The 18,817-nt window shown below is 41.6% G+C and overlaps 1 protein-coding gene across 7 annotated transcripts in view; it reads left to right on the top strand.

Annotated features, from left to right (window-relative positions):
* The window catches only part of LOC129712085 (RNA-binding motif, single-stranded-interacting protein 3), a 1,245,262-nt gene that overhangs the window by 662,394 nt on the left and 564,051 nt on the right, over positions 1 to 18,817 (top strand). The gene's annotated exons all lie outside the window — the stretch shown is intronic.

Here is an 18,817-nt window from a genome sequence, read left to right as displayed (position 1 = left end):
TAAATATATACACACATGAATAAATAAACTGATGAAGTGCAAATAACAGATAATGGGCTATTAATGTTCAGAGTTTTGTCTGAGCCAAGTTTAATAGCCTGATGGCTGTGGGGAAGTAGCTATTCCTGAACCTGGCTGTTGCAGTCTTCAGGCTCCTGTACCTTCTACCTGAAGGTAGCAGGGAGATGAGTTGTGGCCTTTTTGAGGCAGCGACTGCGATAGATCCCCTCGAAGGAAGGAAGGTCAGAGCCGATGATGGACTGGGCAGTGTTTACTACTTTTTGTAGTCTTTTCCTCTCCAGGGTGCTCAAGTTGCCGAACCAAGCCACGATGCAACCGGTCAGCATGCTCTCTACTGTGCACCTGTAGAAGTTAGAGAGAGTCCTCCTTGACAAACCGACTCTACTTAATCTTCTCAGGAAGTAGAGGCGCTGATGTGCTTTCTTAATAATTGCATCAGTGTTCTCGAACAAGGAAAGATCTTCAGAGATGTGCACGCCCAGGAATTTGAAGTTCTTGACCCTTTCAACCATTGACCCGTTGATATAAATGGGACTGTAGGTTCCCATCCTACTCCTTCCAAAGTCCACAATCAATTCCATGGTTTTGCTGGTGTTGAGGGTCAAGTTATTGCGCTGGCACCATATGGACAGTTGCTCGATCTTTCTTCTTTACTCTGATTCATCCCCATCAGTGATACGTCCCATAACAGTGGTGTCGTCAGTGAACTTGATGATGGAGTTCGCACTATGACCGGCTACGCAGTCATGAGTATAGAGTGAGTACAGCATGGGGCTGAGCACACAGCCTTGAGGTGCTCCCGTGCTGATTGTTATCGAGTCTGACACATTTCCACCAATATGAACAGACTGGTCTGAGAATGAGGAAGTCGAGGATCCAATCCTTACGATGCAGAACCTTGTCAAATGCCTTGCTGAAATCTATATATACGTCCACAGCCCTGCCCTCATCAACCTTTTTGGTCACATCTTTAAATAAAATCAACTCATGTCCTCCCACATACTAAAACCATGCTGACTATACCTAATCTGTCCTTATCTATCTAAATGCATGTTTAACCTATCTCTCAGAATGCCCTCTAGTAACTTTCTGACCAGATGTTAGGCTCACTGGCCTGTAGTTTGCAGGCTTTTCCCTGCAGCCCTTCTTGCATAGAGGCACAACATTTGTCAGCCTCCAGTCCTCGTGCACCTCACCTTTTAAAGGTACTTGTCTTAAATCTCAGCCAGGGCACCTGCAATTTCCTCGCTAGTTTTGCATTGTATCCTTGGATTTATCTGATCAGGTCCTGGAGACTTGTCTACCTTCATACGCATCAGGACATTTAACACCTCCACGACGGTAATAGTGACTGCCCTCAAGTCACTTCCATTTCCTGCCCCAAGTTCCCCAGTCCTCCCATCTTTGTCCACAGTAAAAACAGAAGAGAAATATTAATTGAGGACCTTGCCCATCCCCTGAGGCTCCACACAGAATTGCCCATTTTTTATAGCTTGCTTCTCAGTTCCCAAATCTCCTGCAGAGACACACTTGATCCCAGCTGCCTATACCTGCCTCCTTCTTACTTGACCAGAGCCTCAAATTCCCTCGTCATCCAAGCTTCCTTATGCTCACCTGCCTTGCTTTTAAATCTGAAAGGAATATGCATGTCCTGGATTCTTGTCAGCACAGTTTAAAAACATCCCACATTCCTGATGTTCATTTTCCTTCAAACAACCTACTCCAATGAACTTCAGCGAGTTCCCGTCTTACACCTTGAAAGTTGTCCTTGCCCCAACTTAGAAAATGTGAAGGGCCTGTCCCACTGTACGAGGTAATTCAAGAGTTCTCCGGAGTTTACACTGTACGAGATAATTCAAGAGTTCTCCGGAGTTTTCCCCTGATTCGAACTCGGAGAATGTCCATAGTGGGTCCGTAAGAGTTTGTGGATGTCTCGTAGCCGCTCGTATGAGTAAAAAGTAACAATTTTTTTCATCACGAGTATTTTTTTACTCATGGACATTTTTTGCAGTGTTGAAAAAATATCACGAGGTTACCGGATTTCCCGAGTACCTACCATTAGCATTAAGAGCCGCTACGAGACATCCACAAACTCCTACGGACCCTCTACAGACATTCTCTGAGTTCGAATCAGGGGATAACTCGGGAGAACTCTTGAATTACCTCGTACAGTGGGACAGGCCCTTAACTCTGTCTCTTTCCATAACCTATCTTAAACCTAATAGAACAGTGATCACTGATCCCAACATGCTCATCCACACTCTTCATCCACTTGGCCATCCTAATTTCCCATGACTAGATCAAGCATTGCCCTCTCGCATGTGGAACCCTCTACATATTCCCAAAGGAAACTTTCCTGAATACATTTGATAAGTTGGCAATAGATCAAGGATGAACAAGCTAATTAACAAAAAGGTCAAACAAATATGCTGGAGAATTTTTTTAATTTACCCGTGGGATGGTAAGTTGTTTGAAGAACGTTTCTTCTAGGATTAATTCAGTAAACAAGTGAACTGTGATGATATTGTACATCTTGATAAACTGCAAGGTCTTCTTTCACTTAGTTGTGGAACTTTGATTTCTGAAATCATAATGTTCTGGTTTCAAGCCAATCACCAATGTCACATATTCTGGGAAAATCTGGTGTAAATAATTATTTTTCAGCATTTCATGTAAATAAAAAAAATTGGTATGAGATTGTGCGTCCCACCTCATGACCCTGAAATTATTTTCATGTCATGCCATAAGTGATGATCTTATTACCTTCAAAATTATATCTTTGAGGCATTGCAGAGGCATTTGGTCCAGGGACTGCCATCGTTAAGTGCGCCAGGAACAATATGCCCTCTCTAGAAGAATATCACATTGGGAAACCTACTAGTTAAATACCTGCCTAAATCTTTAATGGAGTCAACCAACCCCAACATCCTGCCACAGCCCAATACAGGTGTTACTGCCATTACTTCCTCGTATATACTCTAGACCCTGATGTTAATAAAGGCCCACCTTTATTGTTGCACGCCTCAACCTGCTCCAACCCACCTAAAATACTGGTTTCTAGTATCAACTGTGAATTGTGCAATTCTGGTCTGGTTATCTTTGTTGTAACTGCATTGTGTGAATAACAAAAAATAGTAGGTGCCTCTGTTTCATTTCAGCATACTCGAATGAATGCACGAGAATCCAGATTGTAATTCTGTCTGAAAAACTGCTTTGTTGCTTAGGGTGTTTCTTCAGATTAAGATAGGAATTCAAAATTTTGATTTAAACCTGCTGAAACTTTGATAAGGAGGTATGAAAGTCTCAACAGAACCAGATCAGTTTGGATATTTCCTGGAATATCCCAAAGGGGTCAAGTAGCATCTCTGGTTGGGACCCGAAATGTCATTTTATTTTACTCCAGAGATGCTGTCTGACCCGCTGAGTTACTCCAGCACTTTGTGTCTATCCTTGGTATAAACCAGCATCTGCACTTCTTTCTTTCTGCATTCTAGGTTTAGAGGATATGGGCCAAAAACAGGCAGTGTAGATGGGGCATTTTAGTTGGCTGAAGGTACTGTGTCCACACTGTATGACTCGATAACTTATCATTATCTGCAAAGCATTTTGAGATGAGCTGCAGTTGTAAGGGGCGCTACAAAACTGCAAAATCTCTCTCTTTGCATTGCAATGAATTTGCACCAAAATCTGATGGTTGGATTTACTTGGATGGAGCAGGTTTGGATGTGGAGCCTTTATTAATGTCGCGGTCTGGAGGATATGTGAGGAAGTAATGGTCGTAATGACTGATATTGTGTTGGAGAGGGATGTTGGGACTGGAGGAGCGGGGAGATTGGAGTTCAGGCCTCATTACAGATCTTGGTAGGTATTTACCGAGCAGATTTCTCAATATGATACCAATGTAAAGAGCACAGTAAAGAACAAAAGTTTAATACAGTATTCATATTACTTGTTAAGCAGACAGTGACATTGTTGGTGGTCTCTGCATTAATACACAATAAATAGCAATATAAATACTATTGTGTAAACCATATATTTTAGTTGGAAAGTGATGCTAACCATATAAATAACAACGTCTGAAATGAAAGCACACTGTAGGTTTGTAATGTGTAACACAAACAGCGAATCCTGCCAAATAGTTGTATGTTGAAGCTAGGATATAAATTGTTTTGAAGGATGAGTGCTGAGGAGAGGCTTTTCAGCAAATATAGAGGACAACAAAATTGTATGATATTTAAAAAAAATTAGGCTCACCATGTAAGAATCATTAGAAGTTTGCTGTCATGTGAAAATGATTGAAAATTTGTGCAGTTTTTTCAACAAGGTTAAGATCCTTTTTGCATTTAATGATAGCAAAGCCCAATTAAGCTGCAAGCACCTTTCAGGGAACTCATAATTGACCCCAAGGCCTCACTGTTTAATGACACTCCCCAGGCCCCTGCCATTCACTTTGCATGTCCAACCTGGTTAAACTTCTCAAAATGCATCACTTCTGTACAAATCATATCTATCACTCATTCCCTTTCCCAGCTGTCCAGGTTTTTAGATCCTGTTATGGCCTTCGATAACCTTCACTGTTTATTGTACCACCAATATTGGTGTCATCGGCAAACTTACTAAATTTGCTGTAAAAAAGATCCCATTGGCACCAATTAGAATAATGGGTGAATTATAGCATTGTTATATTACAGAAAAGTGTTATCGCTGCTCCAAAAATTTCATCCAAGCTTCATTCCTAATTCATAATTCCACCAGAAAATGATCTAAGAGATCATTATAACTTTTTTGCTCGTTTGGCTTTCATTCTTCCTTCCTAAAGACAGTGATGACACTTCAAGGACTTGTTTGTAAAGCACTGTGTGGTCACGTAGTCTCATAAAAGTTATATGCAAGTCTTATTTTTCTTGTTTCACCTAGATTTTGAATCATTTTTCACATAGAACAAATTGTCTGCATTAACCGTCAAAATTTCAGTTCAGCTATTTTGTTCAATACATTGCAAAATAAATTAAATAAATTCTACATGTCTGAGAAATGTCCTTTTGTCAACAGATTTCTGAGAAGTTATATCTTTGCTATATAAATGAAAATACTTGATTTTTAATAAGCATAGTCTATAGTTATAGTATGCATTCAAAATTTAGTTCAGTGGATGGATGTCAATGGAACTAAATTCAGGAGCAGAATATATAACCATGTATGTACAGTGCATTTCTTTTTCCAATCAAGGATATTTTATTATTTATTGAATATTGGAAATGGCAACAGCAACAGATTTCTTTTTATTCCATTTTTTTCTGATAAAAGGAGAATAAAATTATAAAGACTCCCTCACAATGTCCCAAAGTACTTTCAAGTCAATTAAATATCTTTGAAATAAATCTAGTTTTGTAATGTAGCAAATTTGGCAAGCAAGTTGTGCATGGTAAGTTTGATGATATTGATTGAAGGATAAATATTGAATTTTAACAACTCGCCCAAAATGACCCGTTATTGACAGAATATCACTCCCTTATTACGGCGTTTGTTGAGGTCATTTGATCAGGCTAGATTTAACAGACTGCTGACTGGGAGGTGATTGTTCTATTGACTGAGCCACAGCTGACATATACATTTCAGCTGTTTAATTGGGACTCTTCACTCATTGCATTTCAGTGACATTTTTACTTGCATGTCATGCACTAAATATTTCAGGTTTTCTTACAATAATGTCTCCGAAGCCATTTATTTAAAAGTATTACAACCTTGTGTTGATGTGTAATACCTATCGCATATTGCTCCTTCCTGCATGTGACAAAAGTCCAAAGATACTTTCTTGTCAAGAATTGAACATTTCTGTGGAATTCGTTGGTTTTGTTGGAAGATCTTTTAACCGAACTATAAAATATTTTTTGGGAGAATTAATGTTTCCAGTGACTTAAATTATTTGGTGATAGAATTTTACCGAGAGTGAGGTGAAACTTAATCAAAATGTTTAAATTGTGCAGATTATGATAATGAATGTAGATACATTATTTCCATTAGCAAGAGTTGCAATAAAAAGTGGTCACCATTTTAAAATATGGGCTGTTGAACCGAGATGGGATGAGAAGTATTTATATTTTTTTGGTCATTATCCGCAATGTACTTTTTGAAAGGTCAGTGGAAACAGATTCAACATCCATCAAAATGGATTAAACATACACTTGAAAAATCTACAGCTAATCTATTAGTTATTTTTAAAGAGCCAGCACAGACAGGAGAGATCAAATGTCAGCCACCTGTGCTGTGTGGTTTTTTCAGGATATTGCAACACACTACATTCACAGTCTGTGCTTTAATTGTGAAATTGCCTCTACTCAGCTCACTGTAATTGCAATAACTCCCAGAGTTTTCCCAGAGTCCTATAAAAAGATCTTCATTGTCCATTTCACATCATCCACATGGAAATTATCAGACATTATTTTAGCTATTAGACCAAGTGGGACCCTTTGGGTCCCGTCCCCTCAACGCGCGGTTGCGCAAGGGGGGATGGCCTTCGGCGTCACACACACACACACACACACACACACACACACACACACACACACACACACACACACACACACACACACACACACACACACACACACACACACACACACACACACACACACACACACACACACACACACACAAACTATCCCCCCACATGATATTATATTAATATTATTCAATCACTCTTTTTACCCCATCCCCTGCCCTATCCAGTCAGGCATAACCCCCAACTGCGCAGGCACAGCTAAAGAGATGGATGGGTGGGCGCGTGGAGAGGAAGGGGAGGGGGGTGGAGAGGAAGGGGAGGGGGGTAGAGAGGGGGAGGGAGGTTAGAGAGGGGTGGGGGGACGCACGGCATCACAGGGGAGGGATGGTTCCCGAAAGCAATACTTCACCACTCACCCATAAATCCCAATATGACCAATATAACCTTTGACAAATCCAATGATTCCGTGCATTTTTCGTAATACTGAACTCGCTTATTGGGTGTAGGGTATCGACATGGATAGAGAACTGGCAGGCAGACAGAAGCAAAGCGTAGGAATTAATGGGTACTTTTCAGAATGACAGGCAGTGACTAGTGGGATGCTGCAAGGCTCGGTGCTGGAACCCCAGTTATTTACAATATATATTAACAATATAGACGAGGGAATTAAATGAAAAATCTCCAAGTTTGTGTTTGACACAAAGCAGGGTGGCAGTGTGAACTGTGAGGAGAATGCAATGAGGCTGCAGGGTGACTTGGATAGGTTGGATAGGTGGGCTGTTGCATGGCAGATGCAGTATAATGTGGATAAATATGAGGTTATCCACTTCGGTGGCAAGAACAAGAAGACAGATTATTATCTGAATGGTGTCAAATTAGGAGAAGGGGAGGTGCAACGAGACCTGGGTGTGCTGATCTGAAAGTCACTGAAAGTAAGCATGCAGGTACAGCAGGCAGTAAAGAAAGCTATGGCATGTTAGGCTTCATAGCGAGAGGATTTGGGTGTAGGAGCAAGGAGGTCCTGTTGTACACGACCCTGGTGAGACTGCACCTGGAGTATCGTGTGCAGTTTTGGTCTCCTAATTTGAGGAAGAACATTCTTGCTATTTGAGGCAGTGCAGCGTAGGTTCACCAGGTTAATTCCCGGGATGGCGAGACTGACATATGATGAAAGAATGGGTCGACTGGGCTTGTATTCACTGGAGTTTAGAAGGATGAGAGGGTATCTTATAGAAACATATAAAATTCTTAAGGGATTGGACACGCTAGATGCAGGAAAAATATTCCCCATGTTGGGGAAGTCCAGAACCAGGGGTCATAGTTTAAGAATAAAGGGTAGGCCATTTAGGACTGAGATGAGGAAAAACCTTTTCACCCAGAGGGTTGTGAATCTGTGGAATTCTCAGCCACAGAAGGCAGTGGAGGCCAATTCACTGGATGTTTTCAAGAGAGTTAGATTTAGCTCTTAGAGCTATCGGAATCAAGCAAAATGGGGAAAAAGCAGGAATGGAGTACGGATTTTGGATGATCAACCATGATTGTATTGGATGGCGGTGCTGGCTTGAAGGACCGGATGGTCTACTCCTGTACCTATTTTCTATGTTTTTATATTTCTAATGGCCAGTTGCTCATAGCTGATGGCACGTCATCCTTTCTACCAGGCATGCTGCATGTAGTGCTCTATTTTGACTTGGGCTCTCCAGTGCATTAAAGCAAATATTTTGTAATCTGGCAGATCGCATAACCCGCTATTTGACATCAAACGGATTTTTGGTAACTTTAAAAGACCACACCACTATATTCTTCCCATTAGCTATTTAAGTTTGCTGGTTACATTTAGCCCAAAGCCCAAATTGATATTGCAGCTCTATGTGAATATTTAATAAAAGTTATGAGCCATTATTCCTTTAAGCAGATGGAAAGTATTGACTCTTTATTACAAAGTAATACTGTCGAAGGCTAATCTTAAATAAACTATTAAGCCTGATGCAATTTCAGTCATACCCACGAGTAAGTGAATACCATAAACCCTAGTTTTAACGCACTACTTTATAACAGATTTTGGATATAACAGACTGACCTACCAATGCCACCCTTGGCTTGCACTGCTCTCCTAGCTGTGTACAGCCCCAGCTTTTGAGCCACCCCTGGCTTGCAAGGTGCACTGGCGAGCCCTTTATCATCCACAGCACGTTGACATCGCCACTGTTGCAGCCCCTGGTGACTGAGCTTTCTTAAGACCGCTGTCACCAACATGATGCGCTCAGTCACCATGGGTTTTCCCTCTCCCCAGCTGCAGCTTCTTCCTGTTGGCCCATTGCTTTGTTCGCACCCCTCTCCACCAATGCTTCCTCCTTCTCCTCCCTTCACTCTGTCCATTCAATCTCTCCCCCCCATTACGACCGCCTCCCCTCACCCCCTCCCTCCAGCACCCTTCCTCCTTCTCCTCCCCAAGTCACCGACATATTCCATTGTGAAAGAAGAAGGAGACGGTGGTGGAAGGGGGAAGAGGCGAGTGGACGAAGCGAAGGGTGAATGAGGAGGAGGTGGCTGTGGAGCGGAGAGCGGACAAGGCAATAGCTGACTGGAAGAACCCATAGCTGGAATGAGAGGAGGGACCCTCTCAGTGACCAACATGTCCCGTCATTGGCAGCAGCCTGAAGAAAGAGCTGATGGCTAGGGGTTACAACATGAGATGCCACAACAGCTGCTTCAATCGAACCGTTTGGTAGCTGGAGAATAAGGGCTCACCGGTGAATAAGGGTGCAGACCAGATGCATTGCCACTTAGTTTTAAGGGGAACTGACACAAACTGCTAGAGTAAAGCCCCTGTCCCACTTACGTGTCCTTGGCATGCTAATTACACGACCTCGTGGTCGCGTTGAGGCGCGACTGTCCCACAAAGGTCACGCGTGATTTCATGCGTCCGCACAGCCGTCTGGAGTACGTGACGTCATTTGAAGATGGACATAAAATGCTGAAGTAACTCAGCGGGACTGGCAACATCTCTGGAGAGAAGCAATGGGTGACATTTCGGGTCGAGACTCTTCTTCAATCTGAAAGAAGGGTCTTGACCCGAAACATCACCCATTCCTTCTCTCCAGAGATGCTGCTGGTCACGCTGAGTTACTCCAGCATTTTGTGTCTATCTTCAATTTTCTTGGCCCCGCTCTGGGAGTAGAAGTGGGGTCAGATCCTGATCCGCAATGGCCGTGAGCCCCAGGCCGAGTTCGGCGATCGTTTACCTGCTTCTGCTGCTGTTGGAGGTGAGACGTTGCGTCATGCCAGGGTCTTTGGCCGTCAGTTACGTGACAGGCCGGTGGCACGTGAAGATTTCATTTGCTACAAAATTTCGGAGCGCCGCGCGATACCGCGCACAACTCCATACTCCTCCGCGCTTCTCAGTGGGACCGGCCCCGCGCGGCCAAACGATGCCCGTGCGCCTCAACGCGACAACGAGGTCGCGTAATTTGCATGCCAAGGACACGTAAGTGGGTCAGGGCCTTTACTCAGCAGACTGAATCAGTCTGAAAGGTCCTGACTTCACCTATCCATGTTCTGCTGAGCTGCCTGACCCACTGAGTTATTCCAGCACATGTGTCCTTTTGTATATTAACCATTATTTGCAGTTCTTTGTTTCAACTACATCAAATGATAATACCTTCCTCGGTTATAGCGGATAATCGGCATTAACGAACACCATTTCTCCCCCCCCCCCCCCGATGGTCCATTATAATGAGGGCTTACTGTATACTGCAAGTTCTGGTGAATCAATATTGCATTGGCAAATCATTTTCTTTGTCTCATAGAGACATGTGATCCATGAAGAAATCTCAGCTTATCAGTTTATCATATTAAAACATAATGACGCAATGTGTATGCCTACTACTTTGAGCTAATACGAGTTCTTCAGACTGAAATACTTTGATGTAAAAACGATTCATTGTGACATTGTGTAGAATATCAAATCTGTCCTGGAATTCAGACAGATGCTTTGATAAAAGGAATGATCTACTAAATAATGGCGATTGAGACAACTCCCAGTCTGAGAGGACTGTAAATTATACTGTCAGGCACAATAATGACTTATTTTTACACTGAATTATTGATTCTTGTAATCTGTTTTTCAACAGTAGTACATGACACTGTGGCATTACACATTTTTTTTATAGTAGCAATTTTATCTATTTGAAGGTAAAACCATTGAGAATAAATGTTGCAATTGCATCGTTTGCTGTTTATTCCTACTTGTCAATGTCAGTTTGAAACTACTGGTAAATTACACATGCATTGCATATTACAAACCAAAGGAAGTAAGTGAACATAACAACATATGATGCTAATCAAACTATGTAAATTAAGCTATATATAAATAAGCCCAGTAGTACACACGAAAGTGAGAGGTTTCATTATCAGTATCTGGAAAATTTGAAGAAACTATGTTAAATTAAGTTTTCTTGGTGATGCTTGGCTTGATACAGATTTAAGATTCCACCAAATGACCCAATGCAAGTTCAGCATTTAATGCTCTAAACTTCATGAATGATTACATTAGAGTGGGCTTTGGCTTTTGTAAAAACAGTAATGACTAATAAAGGGGCAATTAGAATATTAGATATTATGCTGTGAAACATGCTGGCCAATTACTAGTGCTCATTCTCAATTTTAGTCTATCTATTTTTCCTCTTGTGTCACCTTGCTTGCAGTTGTACAAGGCCAAATTCTAATCCCTGTACAAATTATCACTTCAATTTTAATGAGAAATGCTAATTTTAGTGTTGGGGATCGTGTTTTTTTGGTGCTCGCTTACAACTACTAGTAGAAGATATTAAGCTGTACATATGTCTCTTCTGCACATTTGCTGAACAGAGGTTTACTCCATAAAACCTAAATGTGTTATGAGCAATTTTGATTAACTGGCAAAACTCAGTACAGGTCCACCACCGATTTTCCGGCACCTCCTTTAATCCGGACAAGATTATGAAAGTGTACTTAAAATCCCACCCCGGAAGTCCAGCCTGAAAATGTGGCACCTAGGCTGGATGAGGCGGTCAAGCAGACAAACACACAATAACAAATTATACATGAATTATACATAACTTGTACATACATTACTGATATAATTTATAAAATAAAGTAGACTGCAAAAAGCAAGACATTGATGGAAAAATATTCATTAGAAAAAATCAAGCCCATGATAGAGCCCATGATTAACCTACAAACCTGTACGTATCTGAAATGTGGGAGGAAATTAGAGAAACCCATGCAGTCACAAGAATAACTACAAACTCTGTACAGATTGAACCCGGGTCTCTGACACTGTAAAACAGCAACTCCACTGCTGAGCCACTGGGCTGCCACAGTACCGTTCCTCGTTGTAATGGAAATGAAGTAATAATGGACCAGTTTGCATTATTTCATGATATTGTGGGCATCAAGCCAGTTGAAAGATATATGTTATGTCCAGGCAATTTCTATGACTTATTCAACCAGTTTCCTATTACAATTGCCAATCATGTTTCATTGGATGAATTAGAATGTCAATTTTTAGGAAATGCTGTTCCTGCCAAGGATTGCTGGATCACTCAGATGTTAACCATTTTTACCCCCCTTCCCATTACCATGCAACCTTTCTGTCCTTGTCTTCCATTGACGAAGTGAGGCCACATGTAAACTGGAAGAACACCACCTTTTACTTTCAGGTAACTTACAACTCAACGGTACAACTTAAATTTAAATTAAAATCACCCCTATTCCCCCCCCCCCCCCCTCTTTCCTTGTCTCCCCGCCCCCCCCCATGCTCTGGCCCATCAACTACTACATTACCCTGGTTTGCACACACCTCTCCCACCACTTCCTACTACCCTTGTCACTCTGCCATTGTTAAAAGCTCATTTCTAAGCTCCCCCCAGTTTAGTTTCAGTCAATAAAATACTGAGTCAAGCACTTGTGCAACTAAGCTTTATTTTGGAAAACACAATAACAGTTCCCTTCTACTATACCTAACCACTGCGGGTTTGATCCTTGTATCTGCTTGGCCAAGCCATCCTAGCCTTGTGCAAGCAGAGACACTCCAAAAGGTCACACAGTCCCAAGCGTTCTTCCAGAAGATCGACACAGGAATCATGGGACCCTACCTTTTATAGGTCCCCGAACCTTGAGGGTCTGAACCATATGGGGGTGGTCTCTTTACAGTCCAATAATAGATATCGATTAACACAGTACATGATAGACAGTTCCCTAACCCAATAAGACAGTGACCAATACAATGTGTCTGACGAAGTTTCTAGATGCAAGTTAACACAGATGAATTATGCAACATTTGCCTGGATATTCAAGAAACCCAGACAAGGCTCAACACTTAACCCAATCAACATCTAGCAAAGTAAAGTTTTGCAGCATTATATACAATGTGTATGTCTGGTTTGCATTCACCCAATCCGTTTCATGCAATTTACACCTAATTGTAAGAATCTGCAGATGTCCCATTCTTTCCCTGCAACTCTTTTTTTTTAATGTTTATTTTATTAGAAACAATTGTACGAGAATAAAACATTTGGTATAACAATTATACAATTTTCGTACAGCTTCATTTGTAACATTTTATAGACTGATAAATGAATCGGGGGAGGGGGGGGGGGAAGGGGGTAAAAAGGAAAGAATGAAGAAGAAAAACAGAGAGAAGAAAAGATCCCTGAACTGCCAAAGAAGTGAGAGAAAAAAAAGAGAAAAGAAAAAAAATGGTGATATGTCCCACTATCCTTCCCTTGAGTCTGAAGAAGGGTTTCGGCCCGAAACATCGCATATTTCCTTCGCTCCATAGATGCTGCTGCACCCGCTGAGTTTCTCCAGCAATTTTGTGTACCATCCTTCCCTTCTCCCCCGCTCACCCATCCCAAGCATCGGTTTTAAATTTGTGTTCAACACATTCAATTGTTGAAGAAATTCAGTGAAAGGAGACCATGTTTTGGAGAATTGGTCTGATTTTTTTTTTTAGCCAAAACAAGCCTTATTTTTTCTAAATGTAGTATCTCGGTCATTTCTGTGATCCACATCTTCACTGCGGGACCTGTTATCTTTTTCCAGAATTTGAGTATAGGTTTTTTCGCGGTTATTAAGCTGTAGTCAAGGAAACGTCTTTGGAATGTCGTTAACTTAGACCAGCCCTCTGACATTCCTAAAATTATTAGTTTTGCATCTGACCAATTGAATTTTAAGTGTTTTAGGGATGATATTGAATATTCCCATCCAGAAATGGTGTATTTTTATACAGGATGCAAAGGAATGGGTTAAGGTAGCTTCTTGGAGGTGACATTTATCACAAATAGGGGAGACAGTTGGAAAAATCTTATTTAATTTGATCTTTGAATAGTATAACCTATGCAATATTTTGAATTGTAGCAGGCAATGCCTGACATTTAAAGAACAGTAATGTATGTATAGTAAGCTTTCCTCCCTTATATCTTTTGAAACAGTTAAACCCAACTCTTCTTCCCGTGCTCACCTATAAATCTCAGAAGGTGGGATATCAATATTTAAGAGAGTGTTATAAATGTAAGATATCAACTGTATCAGCATGTCTATTCAGACACTCGTCTAGTATATCTGGACCCCTAAAAGTACATTCTTGTGTGTATGTTTTCACATAATCTCGGATTTGAAGGTATCTAAAAAGATTGTTTGCGTTCAAATGGTATTTCTCCTGTAGTTCTTGAAAAGAAAAGAGAGTCCCCTTCTTATAGAGGTCTCCCACAGTATTAATTCCCAGGTTTTTCCATTGAACAAACACCCTAAAGTAGACGGTTTAAACAAGGGATTGTTTGCAATAGGCAGAAGGAGAGACAAGGTTCTCAGTTTAAGACTTAATGTCAGCTGTTTCCAGATACATAGAGTACTGTGTATTATCAGATTTTGCTCATACATTATTCAAATGTATTGGAGATAGGAGAATCGAGCCTATATTAAAAGGCAAACAATCTTCCCTCTCCATTTTTAACCAATTTACTTGTTGACATGTATCGTCCAACCAGAAGATTATGTTTTTAATGTTAGTTGCCCAGTAGTAAAAAAGAAAGTTAGGAAGAGCTAATCCTCCATTTTCTTTGGATTTGCTCAAGTGTATTTTGTGTATTCTATGGGTTTTATAGTCCCAAATAAAATTAGTGATAGTAGAAGCAATTTTTTTTTTAACTTTTAGGGAGATATAGGAGTTGATTGAAATAAATGTAGGAGTTCAAGTTCAAGTGAGTTTATTGTCATGTGTCCCTGTATAGGACAATGAAATTCTTGCTTTGCTTAAGCACACAGAAAATAGTAGGCATTTACCACAAAACAGATAAATGTGTCCATATACCATGATATAAATATATACACACATGAATAAATAAACTGGTGAAGTGCAAATAACAGAAAGTGGTTATTGATAATCAGAGTTTGTCCGAGCCAGGTTTAATAGCCTGATGGCTGTGGGGAAGTAGTTATTCCTGAGCCTGGTTGTTGCAGTCTTCAGGCTCCTGTACCTTCTACCTGAAGGTAGCAGGTAGATGAGTGTGTGGCCAGGATGGTGTGGGTCTTTGATGATACTGCCAGCCTTTTTGAGGCAGCGACTGCGATAAATCCCCTCGATGGAAGGAAGGTCAGAGCCGATGATGGACTGGGCAGTGTTTACTACTTTTTGGAGTCTTTTCCTCTCCAGGGCGCTCAAATTGCCGAACCAAGCCATGATGCAACCGGTCAGTATGCTCTCAACTGTGCACCTGTAGAAGTTAGAGTCTTCCTTGACAATCCGACTCCGTAATCTTCTCAGGAAGTAGAGGCGCTGATGAGCTTTTTTGATAATTGTGTTAGTGTTCTCGGACCAGGAAAGATCTTCAGAGATGTGCACGCCCAGGAATTTGAAGTTCTTGACCCTTTCAACCATCGACCCATTGATATAAATGGGGCTGTGGTTCCCCCTCCTACTCCTTCCAAAGTCCACAGTCAGTTCCTTGGTTTTGCTGGTGTTGAGGGCCAGGTTATTGTGCTGGCACCATATGGACAGTTGCTCGATCTCTCTTCTATATTCTGACTCATCCCCATCAGTGATACGCCCCACAATAGTGGTGTCATCAGCGAACTTGATGATGGAGTTCGTACTGTGGTTTGCTACGCAGTCATGGGTATAGAGTAAGTACAGCAGGGGGCTGAGCACGCAGCCTTGAGGTGCTCCCATGCTGATTGTTATCGAGGCTGACACATTTCCACCAATACGAACAGACTGTGGTCTGTGGATGAGGAAGTCGAGGATCCAGTTGCAGAGGGATGCGCAGAGACCCAGTTCTGTGAGTTTGGTAACCAGTTTGGAGGGGATGATTGTGTTAAATGCCAAGCTGTAATCAATGAATAACAGCCTGACATATGAGTTTTTGTTGTCCAAGTGGTCCAGAGCGGAGTGGAGGGTCAGCGCGATCGCATCCACCGTTGATCTGTTGTTGCGGTAAGCAAACTGCAGTGGGTCCAGGTTTTTGTCGAGTTAGGAGTTAATTTGCTCCATGATCAACCTCTCAAAGCACTTCCTGAGACCTCAGAAGTGAGAGTTTGAAAATGTCCGTAAAAACTCCCGCCAGTTGGTCTGCACAGTTTACTGGGTATACCATCAGGACCAGGTGCATTTCGGGGGTTCACCACTCTGAAGGATTTCCTGACATCGGCCTCTGTGACTGAGACTGAAATGCCATCACAGCGAATGGAGGATCGGGAAGGCACATCAGTATTCTCCCTGTCAAAGCGTGCGTAAAACGCATTGAGCTCGTCAGGGAGTGATGTTACACCGACATTCGAGCTGCCTCCTGGTTTCGCCTTGTAGGAGGTGATTGCATTCAGGCCCTGGCACAGCTGCCGAACATCTGTCTCGTCCTCCAGTTTGGAGCAGAAGTCCCTTTTGGCCTTTTTGATGGCCTTACCAAGGTCGTATCTGGACTTCATGTAGGCCACTGTCATTGGAGGCGAATGACCTGTGTCTGGACTTCAGGAGAGTGTGGATCTCAAAGTTCATCCAAGGTTTTTGATTGGCAAACACTCGGAAGGTTTTTGTAGGGATGCAGTCCTCCACACATTTCTTTATGAAGTCTGTAACGACTGTGGCGTATTCGTTCAGGTCCGTTGCCGAGTCCTTGAACATTGCCCAGTCTACAGACTCCAACCAGTCCTGGAGTTGTTCCTCCTACCCCCCCAACCAGTTCTGTACTGTCCTCACCTCTGGGGGTGCGCTCTTTAATTGCTGCCTGTAGGCAGGAAGAAGCAACACCGCAGTATGGTCGGATTTACCGAAGTGAGGGCGAGGGATAGAACGATAGGCATCCTTGATGGTGGTGTAGCAGTGGTCGAGGGTGTTAGGTCCTCTGGTGCAGCAGGAGACATGTTTGTGGAAGTTGGGGAGTGATCTCTTGAGGTTTGCCTTATTGAAGTCCCCAGCAATGGTGGTAAGTGCCTCGGGGTAAGACGTCTGGTGTTTGTTGACCACGGTGTGCAGCTCCTCCAGTGCCAGACGGACGTCTGGCTGGGGTGGGATGTAGACCGCGGTCAGGATGATAGAGGTGAATTCTATCGGGAGGTAGAAAGGACGGCACTTCACCGCCAGATGTTCGAGGTGTGGAGAGCAGGAGTTGGACAGGACTGCCATGTCTGAACACCACGCAGAGTTGACCATGAGGCAGACGCCCCCTCCTCTCCCTTTCCCAGATGCCAGTGTACGGTCCATATGGTGGATGGAGAAACCATCAGGCTGGACCGCTGAGTCTGGGGAGCTGGAGGTGAGCCATGTCTCTGTGAAACAGAACACAGTTGCGGAAGGAAGATCATAATGGCATTTACTCTACCTATAAGGGAGATAGGAAGTGTTTTCCATAATTGAATGTAGGCATATAGTTTAGTAATTAATGATGGAAAATTTATTTTAAATAGAAATATTTGGAGTTGAGAAGGGTCTTGAGTTTTTATGGGCATAATTTCACTTTTATTCCAATTTATTCTATAACCTGAGAAAGCACCAAATTGTTCTATACTGTTTAGTACATTTGGGATACTAACTTGGGAATTAGTAATGTATAAAAGCACACCATCTGCATATAACAAAATCTTATTGCTGGTATATTTAGTATTATATCCGTGAATGCCCGAATGTGACCTAATACTCTCAGCAAGAGGTTCTATGGCTAAAGCAAATAACATTGGTGAAAGGGCGCATCCTTGTCTGTTACCCCTGCATAAGTGAAATTTAGGTGAAAGCATTTGATTTGTCTGTATTCTAGCTGTTGGATTAGTGTATAACAGCTTCACCCATGAATTGAAGTTTTCTCCTAATTTGAATTTTTCCAACACTGTGAAAAGATAAGCCCATTCCACTTGGTCGAAAGCTTTTTCTGCATCTAGAGAAATAATTGTTAGATCCTCGTTTATCGTTCTATGCGAATATATTATATTAAACAGACGTCTCAAATTATACAACAAATGTCGATTAGGTATAAACCCAGTTTGATCTGGATGTATTAGTTTACTAATAACCAAGCTTAATCTGCGAGCCAAAGTAGTAGCTAATATCTTCTGATCTGTATTTAAAAGGGCTATTGCCCTCTATGATCGAGGCTCCTCATGGCTTTTATCTTTTTTTGGAATCAATGTATGTTGATTCGGCAACAGTTTGTGGTAAAGTCTGTTCTTTAAATGCTTGAATATAGGGCTTGTAAGCGTAGGGAAATTAAATCATTAAATTGTTTATAAAATTCATTACTCAACCCATCCGGACCCAGCTTTTTTCCACTTTTCAATGATTTAATAGTCTCTGAAATGTCTTTTGTTATTATCTCTGCACCTAATTCCACCCGTTCCTCCTCATTATGGGATGGGAGATTGCAATTCTCAAGAAAGCTTTTCATCTTTGCAGAATCGGCTGCTGATTTTGATGAGTATAGTGTTTGATAGAATTTTAAGATTCTTTCATTAATATCTTTAGGCAGTGTAAGCAGCTCTCCTTTTTCTGATCTAATTTTTTGAATAGTGTGATCCTTCTCTTAATTTACGGACCTGATGTGCCAGTAGTTTATGTGGTTTGTCACTAAATTCAAATTTTTTTTGCTTAGGAAAACAAAATACCCAAATTGTTTTTGCAGAAAGGGTCTGGTTTAATTTAAATTTTGATGCGGTTATTTTATTATGTTTTGCAATGGTTGGGTCAATCACATTTTCTGAATCTAGCTGTTTGATCTGTTTTTCTAATTCCAATTGTTCAGTCTTATTTTTCTTGGTTTGAAAAGTTTG

Source organism: Leucoraja erinacea, chromosome 2, assembly GCF_028641065.1.
Source record: "Leucoraja erinacea ecotype New England chromosome 2, Leri_hhj_1, whole genome shotgun sequence".
NCBI lineage: Eukaryota > Metazoa > Chordata > Chondrichthyes > Rajiformes > Rajidae > Leucoraja > Leucoraja erinaceus.
This window is presented reverse-complemented; position numbering and strand designations above follow the sequence as displayed.